Consider the following 15,826-nt stretch of genomic DNA (forward strand, 5'->3'; position numbering starts at 1 on the left):
CTCTATGTCAGTCCATCAGCGTCAAAGTTAATTTCACATCCACATGGCACTAAATGCAATTTTCTATAATTAACCTACAACAGTCTTTGTGTAAAATGGAAAATAGCAGAAGAAATATATTGAAAATAAGGAACATTTTCCTAATTAAGGTCATTTGGACTAGTCACTAGAAAAAAAACTGTTCTATGTCACTGCCAGTGGAAAAACTAAATTACTTAAAAATAAATCAAGCCTAATTGTCCAAAATGTTAAATGCACTTTCTAAAGAAAGATTACGTACATTTCCTCACTGTAAAGGCAACAGCATTGAACTAAATTTTTCCATTTTTAGACCACTGTCAGCAGGCCAACAACGAGAAAAACATACTGCAAATGACAAATGGGAAAATCTAACATTTCTTTTCCTATTACCAAATTAGATTAAGAAATACAACTTACAGAAGGTCCAATTTCGCCATTAAATTCAAGCTAGCTTTCCAAGGATCATTTTAAACTTAAAAGTCAGCATGGTTTATGAGTCAAAAAGCATTGATATTTCTAGTCTTCAAATTCAATTATGTAATCAATATACTGAATAAGTATCACTTCAGAGATGCAATTTCAAAGCAATTTCATTTTGTCCTTCACTTTCCTTTTCATTTTTATTCAATATAGTAGCTCATCCCACACTCTGGATATAAAACAGTGTCAATTTAGTTATTAAGACTATCCAGCTTAAGTGGAATGACAGCTTCCCTTCCCCAGCCAGGACCTGCTGCATGTTAACATCCACCACGTGGGAAAGGAGTATTTATGAGAGCCTCTCTCTGTTTATCCAAATCTTCTCCCTTCCTTTCTAAGCTTTTGTTTTTCTTTTGTCTTCTCTGGGTTGGAAGGGACTGGAGGTAGTTGAAGAAGATGGAGATGAGGAGACAGGAACATTCTACCTCCAGTTGGTAGACTAGACTTAGCAACTGAGTGTGGCAAATAATTAAAGCCTACTTTTTCCCCATGAAGAGCTTGGTGATTTTAAGGGCTGCCCCCTCACCCACTGCTGGGCCCCCTTCACCTACAGTTTCTTCAGTGTGGGTCATATATTTAGGACAGACCACATAATCCGTAGCACCTCATACAAAATGAAAATATGTAGCTCTTTGTTAAAAAATGATCAAGAATTCCAAGTTGGGGAGGTTCTCAAGATTGTGGCTTGAATAGGGTGACAGAAATCTCCTCCCAAAACGAAAATGACTATTCCTAAAAGAGTGACCAGAAGATACAGTACACCAGCCAGGCTACATCTATATCTGTGAGAACTCAACATCTCATGAAAAGGGTAAGATACAAAGCCGTGACCCGGTGGAACCTGAGCACTCCCCATACCCAGCTCACTGGTGGGAGGAAAAGAATCAGAGTGGGGAGGGACTGGAAGCACAGGACTGCTAAATAACCAGCCCTAGTAATCTGCACAAGGAGCAAAGACACACATTGCATGGTGTACTGGATACTAGAGGAACGAAAAAGCAAAATCTGAGACTAAGACTGAGAACAGGTTCCCACAGCTGGCTGCCCTAGGACAAAAGAAAAGCGAGCACTTTAAAAGCCTTAAAGGGCAAGGGTTTAACAGGTGGACAAAATCGTCCCGGCACACTCAGCCCAGCAGGCTGGGAACTTTAAGGAACTTCAGGCACCCTAACCCCCTGGGTGGCAATGCAGCACCGAAGCTCCTCATGGTGATAAGCAGCCTGCCGTTCATTACCCTCCGCCAGCACTGCAAACGAACCGGCTGATCCGTCATTGCTGTGGAGCAACCAGGGAGCAGCCCCAACCACAGCAACCACACAGAGGCTTCTCCCAGCATGCAGCTAACAGCCAGACCCAGAGACTACCCCCTCCCCACAGTCGACTGACACAGACAGCGAAGACCGGTGCAGAGTCTGGAAAGCACAAAGGGGCTTTATTTTCACAGTGAACACACGCTGCTCGCCTGCAACCCCCACCAGAACCCTAGGCCATCCCAAGGGCCACCCCACCCTCAGCAGCTCAGGAGAGTAACCCAGAGGCTGCCCCATGCATGGGGCCAACTGACACAGGCAGAGGAAGCCAGCGCAGAGCCTGGAAAGCACGTAGGAGCTCTATTCTCACAGAAAACACATGCTGCTCGCTTGCAATACCCGCCAGTGCCCTCGGACATCACGTGAGCCACCCCGCCATGGCAGCACAGGGGATTAACCCAGAGACTCTAGCCATCACACGGCTAACCAGCACAGGCAGAGGAAGCCAGCGCGGAGTCCAGAAAACATGTAGGAGCTCTGTTTTCATGGTGAACACACATTGATCGCCTGCAACCACCACCAGTGCTCTAGGCTATCCCAAGGGCCACCCTATCCATGGCAGCTCAGGGGATCAACCCAGAGGCTGCTCGCTGTTTGCTGTTGACCAGCACAGGCAGCAGAGATGGGCAAGGCGATCAGCAAGCAGGAAGGGACTTTGTTCTCCAAGCTGACACATGTGTGACTCGCTGGCAAACACTTCCATCACCATGAAAAGGCAGAAGAACCTTGTTCAGTCCAAAATCCCTCAAACACCAAAGAGAGGGCCTGGTAAGATCAAAATCACCAATCTTCCTGAAAAAGAATTCAAAATAAAAGTCATAAGCATGCTGATGGAGCTACAGAGAAATACGCAAGAGCTAAGGGATGAATTCCAGAGGGAGATAACAGAAATGAAACAATGGAAGGATTTAACAGCAGACTGGATGAGGTGGAAGAGACTGGTAATGGAATAGAAATCAGAGGGCAGGAATAGAGAGAAGCTGAGGCAGAGAGAGATAATAGGATCTCTAGGAATGAAAGAATATTAAGAAAACTGTGTGATCAATACAAACCGAACAATATTAGCATTATAGGGGTACCAGAAGAAGAAGAGAGAGAAAAAGGGATAGGAAGTGTATTTGAAGAAATAATTGCTGAAAACTTCCCCAAGCTGGAGAAGGAAATAGTCTCTCAGACCATGGAAGCCCACAGATCTCCCAACACAAGGGACCCAAGGAGGACAACCCCAGGACATATAATAATTAATATGGCAAAGATCAAGGACAAGGACAGAGTATTAAAAGCAGCCAGAGAGAGAAAAAAGATCACCTACAAAGGAAAACCCATTAGGCTATCATCAGACTTCTCAGCAGAAATTTTACAGGCCAGAAGAGAATGGCATGATATATTCAATGCAATGAAACAGAAGGGCCTCAAGTGAAGAATACTGTGTCCAGCAAGATTATCATTTAAATTTGAAGGAGGGATTAAACAATTCCCAGATAAGCAAAAGTTGAGGGAATTTACCACCACAAACCATCCCTACAGTGTATTTAAAGGGACTGCTCTAGATGGAAGTGCTTGTAAGGCTAAACAGATGTCACCAGAGAAAATAAAACCACAGCAAAGAAAGTAGATCAAGGAAATACTAACTAAATGCAAAATAAAATCAGCTATCCACAAAAGCAGTCAAGGGAAACACAAAAGAGTACAGAAGAAAACACCTAACATACAAAGAGAGGAGGAGGAAGAAAAAGAAGGGAGAGAAATAAAGAATTATCAGACTGTGTCTATAACAGCATAATAAGTGAGTTAAGTTAGATGGTAAGATAGGAAAGAAGCTACCCTTGAACATTTGGTAACCACGAATCCAAAGCCTGCAATGGCAATAAGTACATATCTATTAACAATCAACCTAAATGTAAATGGACCGAATGCATGAATCAAAAGACACAAAGTAATAGAATGGAAAAAAAAGCAAGACCCATCTATATGCTACTTACAAGAGACTCACCTCAAACTCAAAGACATACACAGACTAAAAGTGAAGGGATGGAAAAAGATATTTCATGCAAACAAAAGGGAGAAAAAAGCAGGTGTTGCAGTACTAGCATCAGACAAAAAAGACTTCAAAACAAAGAAAGTAATGAGAGATAAAGGACATTAGATAATGATAAAAGGGTTAGTCCAACAAGAGGATATAACCAATATAAATATCTATGCACCCAACAAGGAGCATCTACATATGTGAAACAAATACTAAGAGAATTAAAGGAGGAAATAGAATGCAATGCATTCATTTTGGGAGACTTCAACACACCACTCACTCCAAAGGACAGGTCAACCAGACAAAAAATAAGTAAGGACACAGAGGCACTAAACAACACACTAGAACAGATGAACCTAACAGACATCTACAGAACTCTACACCCAAAAGTGGCAGGATACACATTCTTCTCAAGTGCACATGAAATATTTTTCAGAATAGACCACATACCAGGCCACAAAAAGAGCCTCAGTAAATTCCAAAAGATTGAAATTCTACCAACCAACTTCTCAGACCACAAAGGTACAAACTAGAAATAAATTGTACAAAGAAAGCAAAAAGACTCACAAACACATGGAGGCTTAACAACATGCTCCTAAATAATCAATGGATCAACGACCAAATCAAAATGGAGATCCAGCAAGATATGGAAACAAATGACAACAATAACACAAAGCCCCAACTTCTGTGGGATGCAGTGAAAGCAGTCTTAAGAGGAAAGTATACAGCAATCCAGGCATATTTAAAGAAGGAAGAACAATCCCAAATGAATAGTCTAACATCACAATTATTGAAATTGCAAAAAGAAGAACAAATGAATCCTAAAGTCAGCAGAAGGAGGGACATAATAAAGATCAGAGAAGAAATAAATAAAATTGAGAAGAATAAAACAATAGAAAAAATCAATGAAACCAAGAGCTGGTTCTTTGAGAAAATAAATGAAATAGATAAGCCTCTAGCCAGACTTATTAAGAGAAAAAGAGAATCAACACACATCAACAGAATCAGAAATGAGAAAGGAAAAATCACGACATACCCCATAAAAATACAAAGAATTATTAGAGAATACTATGAAAACCTATATGCTAAGAAGCTGGAAAACCTAGAAGAAATGGACAACTTCTTAGAAAAATACAACCTTCCAAGAAAGACCAAGGAAGAAACACAAAATCTAAACAAACCAATTACCAGCAAAGAAATTGAAGCGGTAATCAAAAAACTACCCAGGAACAAAACCCCTGGACCAGATGGATTTACCTTGGAATTTTATCAGACATACAGAGAAGACATAATACCCATTCTCCTTAAAGTTTTCCAAAAAATAGAAGAGGAGGGAATACTCCCAAACTCATTCTATGAAGCCAACATCACCCTAATACCAAAACCAGGCAAAGACACCACCAAAAAAGAAAATTGCAGATCAATATCCCTGATGAATGTTAGATGCAAAAATACGTAATAAAATATTAGCAAACTGAATTCAAAAGTATATCAAAAGGATCATACACCATGACCAAGTGGGATTCATCCCAGGGATGCAAGGATGGTACAACATTCGAAAATCCATCAACATCATCCACAACATCAACAAAAAGAAAGACAAAAACCACATGATCATCTCCATAGATGCTGAAAAAGCATTTGACAAAATTTAACATCCATTCATGATAAAAACTCCCAGGAAAATGGGAATAGAGGGCAAGTACCTCAACATAATAAAGGCCATGTATGATAAGCCCACAGCCAACATCATACTGAACAGCGAGAAGCTGAAAGCTTTTCCTCTGAGATCGGGAACAAGACAGGAATGCCCACTCTCCCCACTGTTATTCAACATAGTACTGGAGGTCCTAGCCACGGCAATCAGACAAAACAAATAAATACAAGGAATCCAGATTGGTAAAGAAGAAGTTAAACTGTCACTATTTGCAGATGACATGATATTGTACATAAAAACCCTAAAGACTCCACTCCAAAACTACTAGAACTGATATCGGAATACAGCAAAGTTGCAGGATACAAAATTAATACACAGAAATCTGTGGTTTTCCTATACACTAACAATGAAGTAATAGAAAGAGAAATCAGGAAAACAATTCCATTCACAATAGCATCAAAAAGAATTAAGATACCTAGGAATAAACCTAACCAAGGAAGTGAAAGACCTCAACCCTGAAAACTATAAGACACTCTTAAGAGAAATTAAAGAGGACACTAACAAATGGAAACTCACCCCATGCTCTTGGCTAGGAAGAATTAATATCGTCAAAATGGCCATCCTGTCCAAAGCAATATACAGATTTGATGCAATCCCTATCAAATTACCAACAGCATTCTTCAATGAATTGGAACAAATAGTTCAAAAATTCATATGGAAACACCAAAGACCCTGAATAGCCAAAGCACTTCTGAGAAGGAAGAATAAAGTGGGGGGGATATCGCTCCCCAACTTCAAGCTCTACTACAAAGCCACAGTAATCAAGACAATTTGGTACTGGCACAAGAACAGAGCCACAGACCAGTGGAACAGAATAGAGACTCCAGACATTAACCCAAACCTATATGGTCAATTAATATACAATAAAGGAGCCATGGACATACAATGGGGAAATGACAGTCTCTTCAACAGATGGTGCTGGCAAAACTGGACAGCTACATGTAAAAGAATGAAACTGGATCACTGTCTAACCCCATACACAAAAGTAAATTCGAAATGGATCAAAGATGAGAATGTAAGTCATGAAACCAAAAACCTCCTAGAAAAAAACATAGGCAAAAATCTGTTGGGCATAAATATGAGCAACTTCTTCATGAACATATCTCCCCGGGCAAGGGAAACAAAAGCAAAAATGAACAAGTGGGACTATATCAAGCTGAAAAGCTTCTGTACAGCAAAGGACACCATCAAAAGAACAAAAGGGTATCCTACAGTATGGGAGAATATATTCATAAATGACAGATCCAATAAAGGGTTGACATCTAAAATATATAAAGAGCTCATGCACCTCCACAAACAACAAGCAAATAATCCAATTAAAAAATGGGCAGAGGAGTTGAACAGTTCTCCAAAGAAGAAATTCAGATGGCCAACAGACACATGAAAAGATGCTCCACATCGCTAGTCATCAGAGAAATGCAAATTAAAACCGCAATGAGATATCACCTCACACCAGTAAGGATCGCCACCATCCAGAAGACAAACCACATGTTGGTGAGGTTGTGGAGAAAGGGGAACCCTCCTGCACTGCTGATGGGAATGTAAATTAGTTCAACCATTGTGGAAAGCAGTATGGAGGTTCCTAAAAAAGCTCAAAATAGACATACCATTTGACCCAGGAATTCCACTCCTAGGAATTTACCCTAAGAATGCAGGAGCCCAGTATGAAAAAGACATATGCACCCCTATGTTTATCACAGCACTGTTTACAATAGCCAAGAAATGAAAGCAACCTAAGTGTCCATCAGTAGATGAATGGATAAAGAAGATGTGGTACATATACACATGGAATATTATTCAGCCGTAAGAAGAAAACAAATCCTACCATTTGCAACAACATGGATGGAAAGGGTATTATGCTCAGTGAAATAAGCCAGATGGAGAAAGACAAGTATCAAATGATTTCACTCATATGTGAAGTATAAGAATAAAGAAAAACTGAAGGAACAAAACAGCAGCAGAATCCCAGAAACCAAGAATGGACTAACAGTTACCAAAGGAAAAGGGACTGAGGAGGATGGGTGGGAAGGGAGGGATAAGGTCGGGGAAAAAGAAAGGGGGTATTATGATTAGCATGTATAATTAGCATGTAGGGGAGGGCAGGGGGAGGGCTGTGCAACACAGTGAAGACAAGTAGTGATTCTATAGCATTTTACTACCCTGATGGACAGTAACTGTAATGGGGTGTGTGGGGGGGACTTGGTAAAGAGGGGAGCCTATTAAACATAATGTTCTTCATGTAATTGTAGATTAATGATAACAAAATTAAAAATAATAATAATGCTTTGCTATTGCTATTTCTGAAATCATCTTTAACTGTTAACTTAAATTCTTTGTTAATATAGTGAATTTTCTGTCACAAATTAAAACATGAATATATATATATATATAAGTTCTTGGAAAAATCAGACATTTGCTATAATTGAATGTTGAGTAATGCAACATAATTTGGGATGTTTGTTCATTCAAGTGGAACTGGATGGAAATATACCATTGCACTTTGTATAAAGAATGAGTTAGCCAAACAAATTGATTTACCCAACTGACATATTTTCTCCAAAGTGATTTTTAGCACTAAAGTTCTAAATCTAATTCAATGTTTTTAAGAAAATAAGTTTTATGGATGTTTAGAAGACTTACTGCTTAAACCAAGAAGATGCTAATATTTGCAAATGTGGCTTATCAGTTTGTTCATTAAGGCAAATCCATTATGATTTCTACCTAGAATCATGTTAGCAATTAAATGTTATTGCATTTGCTTAAAACTGAAAATGTTCTTTTTTTATATGATTCCTTAATTTTCACAGTTAACTTCATTCTAAAAATGAATCTTTCCAGCTACATACACCCCAAAATAATGAGTTTTTACTATAGTAGTATATAAAAACAGGATAAATATTAAGATAGTTGACCATGACTAGGAGCACTTAGTATGTCCTATTAACGAAAAATATAAATTCCCGAGCCAGATGGATTCACCGCCGAATTTTATGAGACATTTAGAGAAGACCTAATACCCATTCTCCTTAAAGTTATCCAAAAAAATAGAAGAGTAGGGAATACTCCCAAACTCATTCAACGAAGCAAGCATCACTCTAGTACCAAAAGCAGGCAAAGACACCACAAAGAAAAAAAACTACAGACCAATATCCCTGATGAACATAGATGCAAAAATACTCAACAAAATATTAGCAAACCAAATTAAAAAATACACCAAGAGGACCATGATCAAGTGGGATTCATCTCAGGGGTGCAAGGATGGCACAACATTTGAAAATCCATCAACATCATCCACCACATCAACAAAAAGAAGGACAAAAACCACATGATCATCTCCATAGATACTGAAAAAGCATTCGATAAAATTCAACATCCATTCATGATAAAAACTCTCAACAAAATGGATATAGAGGGCAAGTACCTCAACGTAATAAAGGCCATATATGACAAACCCACAGCCAACATTGTACCTAACAGCGAGAAGCTGAAAGCTTTTCCCCTAAGACCAGGAACAAGACAGGAATGCCCACTCATCCCACTTTTATTCAACATAGTCCTGGCAGTCCTAGCCATGGCAATCAGACAACACAAAGGAATAAAAGGCATCCAGATCGGTAAGGAAGAAGTCAAACTGTCACTGTTTTCAGATGACATGATATTGTACATAACAACCCCTAAAGAATCCACTCCCAAACTGCTAGAACTAATATCTGAATTCAGCAAAGTTGCAGGATACAAAATTAATACACAGAAATCTATGGCATTCCTATACACTCATGATAAACTATCAGAAAGAGAAATCAGGAAAACAATTCCATTCACAATTGTATTAAAAGAATAAAATACCTAGGAATAAACTAACCAAGGAAGTGAAAGACCTATACCTTGAAAACTACAAGACACTCTTAAAATAAATTTAAGAGGACACTAATACATGGAAATTCATCCCATGCTCTTGGGTAGGAAGAATTAATATTGTCAAAATGGCCATCCTGCCTAAAACAATCTACAGATTCAATGCAATCCCTACCAAAATACCAACAGCATTCTTAATGAACTGGAACAAATAGTTCTAAAATTCATTTGGAACCACAAAAGACCCCAAATAGCCAAAGCAATCCTGAGAAGGAAGAATAAAGCAGGGAGGATCTTGCTTCCCAACTTCAAGCTCTACTATAAAGCCACAGTAATCAAGACAATTTGGTACTGGCACAAGAACAGAGCCATAGACGAATGGAACAGACTAGAGAACCGAGACATAAACTCAAGCATATATGGTCAATTAATATATGATAAAGGAGCCATGGACATACAATGGGGAAATGACAGCCTCTTCAACAGCTGGTGTTGGCAAAACTGGACAGCTACACGCAAGAGAATGAAACTTGATTATTGTCTAACCCCATACATAAAAGTAAACTCGGACTGGCTCAAAGACCTGAATTTAAGTCATGAAACCATAAAACTCTTAGAAAAAAACATAGGCAAAAATTTCTTGGACATAAACATGAGCAACTGCTTCATGAACATATCTCCCTAGGTAAGGGAAACAAAAGCAAAAATGAACAAGTGGGACTATATAAGCTGAAAAGCTTCTGGACAGCAAAGGGCACCATCAATATAACAAAAAGGCATCCTACAGTATGCGAGAACATATTCATAAATGACAGATCTGATAAAAGGTTGACATCCAAAATATATAAAGAGCTCACGCACCTCAACAAACAAAAAGCAAATAATACAATTAAAAAATGGGCACAGGATCTGAACAGACACTTTTCCAAAGAAGAAATTCAGATGGCCAACATGCACATGAAAAGATGTTCTACATCGCTAATCATCAGAGAAATGCAGATTAAAACCACAATGAGATATCACCTCACAGCAGTTAAGATGGCCAACATAGAAAAGACTAGGAACAACAAATGCTGGTGAGGATGCAGAGAATGGGGTACCCTCCTACACTGCTGGTGGGAATGTAAACTAGTGCAACCATTATGGAAAGCAGTATGGAGGTTTCTCAAAAACGTAAAAATAGAAATACCATTTGACCCAGGAATTCCACTCCTGGGAATTTACCGAAAGAAAGCAAGATCTCAGATTCAAAAGTACATATGCGCCCCTATGTTTATGGAAGCACTATTTAGAATACCCAAGATATGGAAGCAACTTAAGTGTCCATCAGTAGATGAATGGATAAACAAGGTGTGGTACATATATACAATGGAATATTACTCAGCCATAAGAAGAGAACAAATCCAACCATCTGCAACAACATGGATGGAGCTAGAAGGTATTATGCTCAGTGAAATAGCCAGGTGGAGAAAGACAAGTACTAAATGATTTCACTCATTTGTGGAGCATAACAACAAAGCAAAACTGAAGGAACAAAACAGCAGCAGACTCACAGACTCCTAGAAGAGACTACTGGTTACCAAAGGGGAGTGGTGGTGGAGAGTGAATGGGGAGGGAGGGAGAAGGAGATTGAGGGGTATTATGATTGGTACACATGTTGTGTGTGGGGTCATGGCGAAGATAGTGTAGCACAGTGAAGATAAGTAGTGAGTCAGTGCCATCTTACTACACTGATGGACAGTGACTTCAATGAGGTATGGGTGGGGACTTGATAATATGGGTGAATGTAGTAACCACAATGTTTTTCATGTGAAACCTTCATAAGAATGTTTATCAAAGATAGCTTAATAAAAAAAAAAGAAATTCACTAACCTGCAGTGAAATATAGCTTTTGGATTATGAGTTAAATGTCAAAGTCTGAATAGTTCATTTCAGTGACCACATTTGAGACACTGCTTATGTGGCAAGACATACAGGGACACAGACATGAAGGAGTCTCATGGCATCACGTGATCTTTCATGCCACACTGGAGCCGCATGTCAGGGAAGAGGCGAGCTTTCCCTGCCCACTCCTCCCACCCTCATCACCTCCCCCACCAACTTTTCTGTCATCTGCAACATCCTAGCTGCTCATAGATATAATCATCTGGATGTGCAGGAATTGTCATTCCAGAATCCATATAATTAATGCATATTATGAATCATATATCATGACTGAGTTAGATTTCTTTGGCTCCTGGGACTGAAATCTGGAAGTCATACCTCAATAAACTACAATTTTCTCTCAGAAATGTAGACCATTCTAACAGAATCCCATGAAATGGCTTGGTCTTACAGAAGTCGGGCCAGAATTTATCTCCCAACCCTTCATTTTGACCTCGGATGTCACTTCCCAGCTTGCACACATCTATCAGTGCTCCTCTCAGCCAGATTTGTGACCGAAGCTCATGTGCAAAAATAAGATGATCTTTATTCCCTAACTTGGTCAAGAACGCACACAGCACTGCACTGTTTTGCTCTAGTGCTCAGAATTGATATTATTAAATTATCAGCACACTTTAAGTTCAATCCAGGAAGCACCTCACAATGTGTCTCAATAGATCTCTCCACTCAGTGGCCATACATCAGTCAGACCTGGAATGCTGAGGAGCCAACCCTCCAACTACACCCTGGGCACGGAGTCCCTGCAGTTAGCTCCATCTGTACCTCCACTAGCAGTCAAAACCATGCCTTTTATGTCTCTGTGCCTTAAAGAGCTACTAGCAGACAACCCCACACGTACTGGTTACTTATTTAAGGCTGGTAGAAGTAAGGGTTTTTATTACTAGGATTAGTCATTTCCTATAAATATTAATTACAAATGAACTTTTCATATCAAGACAAAATAATTGTAAATTTCATGAAAGAGGCACTGTTGCTCAAGATAAATTAAAAGCTAAGTTTATTTGTCCAAATCTACAAGCGTATTTGAACTACATTTTTATTTAACAAAATATGTGTTCACTGAACTTAGGAAAATGCTGACAACAAGAAAAAACAAAACCACCATCCACAATTGAATGATCAGAAGGAAGGTAGTCACTATTAAGTTTGCCTTGTATTCTACAAATTATTTTTTCCAACCATGTATTAAAAAGTTATCGATGGCTTATGGGAATATGTTTTAAGTAACCTTTCCCATTTAATTTGCTAGGTATTTCCCATTTCAATAATCTATATCAATATTTTTATAGGATTCCATAAATAAATCCTAACACATTAAAAAAAATCTCATTGCTTATCAGCTTGCTTTCAATTATCCTAAAATACCTGTGGGAGTATTTATTTATTATAGTAACTCCATAGAGGTACTATTATTAGATTAAAGAATAGAAATATTTTGAACACTTTTGAAATACATTACCGAATTCCTCTTCAGAATTTGCCAATTTATATTCCCACCAGCAGTCTTTTTGTGTCTACAGTTATGAGAGATATCAGTGTGTAATTTTCCATTTTATTTTTTTAAATGTCTTTTGTCAATTTGGGGGTTACCGGTACTGCTAACCTCAAAAAATGAGTTGGGCCATGATATCTCTCCTGTATTTTCTCAACAGGTTTTTGTTTATTAGAGTTATTTCTTTTTTGAATGTTTGATAGAATTTACCAGTGAAACCACCTTGACTCAGACTTTTCTGTTAGGAGAGATTTTTTTAGAATGAATTTTTAAAATACACATGAGGCTGTTTATATTTTTTATTTCTTTTATCAACTTTGTAAGTGGTATTTTTCAAGAAATTTGCCCACTGCATCTAGGTTGTTTGTTGTATTCACTTAATATCACTTTAATGTCTATAGGATCTTAAGTGATAATCCCCCTTTTCATTCCTAATAGAAGCAATATGTTCTTTTGTTCTTGCTCATTTTTAGATAGGAATATATCAATTTTGTCGAATTTCTGTCAATGAGCCAGCTTTTGGCTGTTTTGCATTTCATTGATTGCTGCTCTTAAACAAAATGTTTTTCTCTCCTGCTCGTAGTTTCTTAAAACAGAACCTTAGATCATAGACTTTTAGCTGTATCTCAGATGCTCTGATGTTGTATTTTTGCTGCCATTCAGTTCAAATTGTTCTCTAATTTCCTTGTGATTTTATCCCTGACACAAATTAAAGAGAATTTTTTTTCAAAAATGTCCAGATATTTGGGAGTTTCCTTAAAATAGCTGCTTGTTGTTGACTTCTTTAATTTTGCTGAGGTCACTGAATACATTCTACAGATGTCAATTAACTAAGGTGGTTGATAGTGTTATTCATATTTTCTGTTGTTTTTTTTCCTATCAGTTACTAGTTCTATCAACAACTGAGAGAGGTACTAAAATCTACTATGATTATAAAATTGTCTATTCCTTCAATTCTATTTTTGTTTTATTTACTTGGAGGCTCTGTTACTAGTCATATAAACATTTTTGTTTTTGTGATAAATTATCTTATCATTATGAATTGTATTATCTCTATAAAGTTGGGTCTGCTTTTGAGTCTTCTGTTTATCTTTCCATTCATAATTTGCCAGTATAGATGTTTCAACTTCTATCAGTAAATGCTACCAACCAGTAGGGCAAGGCTCCTTCACAGTATTAAGTTTTAAAAATTTGTTTGCTATGCTACCAGCTTATTTGTTCAGTTGAAATATAGATTTATTTTATCAACCTCTAAAAAAGCAATTAAATTTCAATTGGAATTAGGTATAAAGCAGACACCCATTCGAGGAAAGAGGACTTTTTCATAAAATTAAGTACTGCCAGTGGAAAACAATTTTTTTGTTAAAATTTGCACTTATATCTTATAAAGGTTTTATCCTTTCAAATAAATGAGCATAATTTTGAGAATAAGGGAAACTTTTCAGCATATTTGGGCCATATCTCCACTTTCCTAATTACCTGCGCGCCAATTTTATCTTGATTAAAATGGTGAAAGCATCTCTCCACCCTGGCTGGCTGTCAGAATCATCTGTGTCACTCTGCAAACATTCAGCGTTGGCCCAACACTCACCTGGTCAGTCTATTAAGAGTCTCTTGGGTACTTTGATGCCCCAGAATAAGAACAACCAACCAATTTCTTGCTCCTCTTTATACTTTAGTACTATTATTTCAACAACTTAATATCATTATGTTTATGTCCAACCAGGTAAACCTTTAGGCATCTATTTTTCAAGCACCTTTTGCATAGGAATATTTTATATCTCTGCCAGTCTGAGGACTATTTCTATATCCTCCTTGCATGACCACCACCTTGACTGGGTACAAACATTCTCAGGTGGTCTGCATTCCAATAGTGCAGGATCAAGTCCAAGGACAGGTGGAGTTTTCTTCCTGCCAGGTGGGCCTTTTGCTTTTCTGCCTGATTAAATCATTTCTTCTTCTAACCTTAAATAACAATTAAGATTATTCCTAGTTTGGCTGGGCTTTTCCTGGCATTTAGCCTTTTAAACGTACAAAGATTCTGCTACATGTTGGTTTGCAGCCTCCACTCCACTTGTCCTAGTCTCTTTCAGGAGCATCCCCTTTTCTCCTGGTGGATCTCCATTCTCTGTCATCCTCATGCAGGCCTGTTTGTTTCTACTTTATGGCTTTAATCCCTGCCTCTGGGTTTTGGAGTGCTTCAATTGGTCATGGATTCAATTTTTTTATGGTGTTGATTTTTCACAATCACTTCTCATATGTACTTTAACTTCAGTGCATTTTAAATTCTCATAACAACCACAGTAGGTCAGTACTATCATTCTCACACTACAGATAAGAAGACCCAAGCACGGAGAGGGTGAGGGGCTGTCCCAAGGTCATGTGGCCAGAAGTGGTGGAGCCAGGACTCAGGCCCAGCAGGCTGCCTCCAAAGCCGAAGGCCCGTCCTGTGCTTTCTTCCCAAATTTTGCAGCCTGTCCTCTACTCATCACAATCTGGCTTACTCACCACTCAGTCTCACTTCAAAGCCTGTTTCCCTGAATTATAAGACATGAAGCAGATGCTATCTAAAAATTACTTTCTAAAATTTACTTGTTTCTCATAATAGTTTTGTTAGATGTAGGTTGTTCCTTTGCATTTTAAGTGTTAGGTTATCTTCCTTGCTCTGTGCTGTGAAATCTTTTGTAGGCTTTATGTTTTCTTCCTCTTCTTTTTTTTTTTTTTTTCCTGTTTACTCCATCTTTGGGCCAGTAAGAGTCAACTCAGATCTGCCACCATCAGCAGGGCAGGAAGAATTTCGCTGAGTAGCTTTACTATCCAGCTGGTTGCTATTACAATGCTTCTCTGATATCATGGGGAGTCAGTGAGCAGATGATGCAAATTCCCATCACAGGGCTCCTCTCAGCTGAGAGAAGAGGAAGTTGGAGCCACAGCCCCTGCAAGAGAAATGGGCTCCTCTCTGAGGTCCCCAGACTCACACC

General features: G+C 38.4%; 1 protein-coding gene across 3 annotated transcripts in view; it reads right to left on the reverse strand.

The window, feature by feature from the left end:
• CTTNBP2 (cortactin binding protein 2) overlaps positions 1–15,826 on the reverse strand; it is a 161,569-nt gene that overhangs the window by 83,348 nt on the left and 62,395 nt on the right. The window lies entirely within an intron of this gene.

Source organism: Manis pentadactyla, chromosome 7 (genome assembly GCF_030020395.1).
Source record: "Manis pentadactyla isolate mManPen7 chromosome 7, mManPen7.hap1, whole genome shotgun sequence".
NCBI lineage: Eukaryota > Metazoa > Chordata > Mammalia > Pholidota > Manidae > Manis > Manis pentadactyla.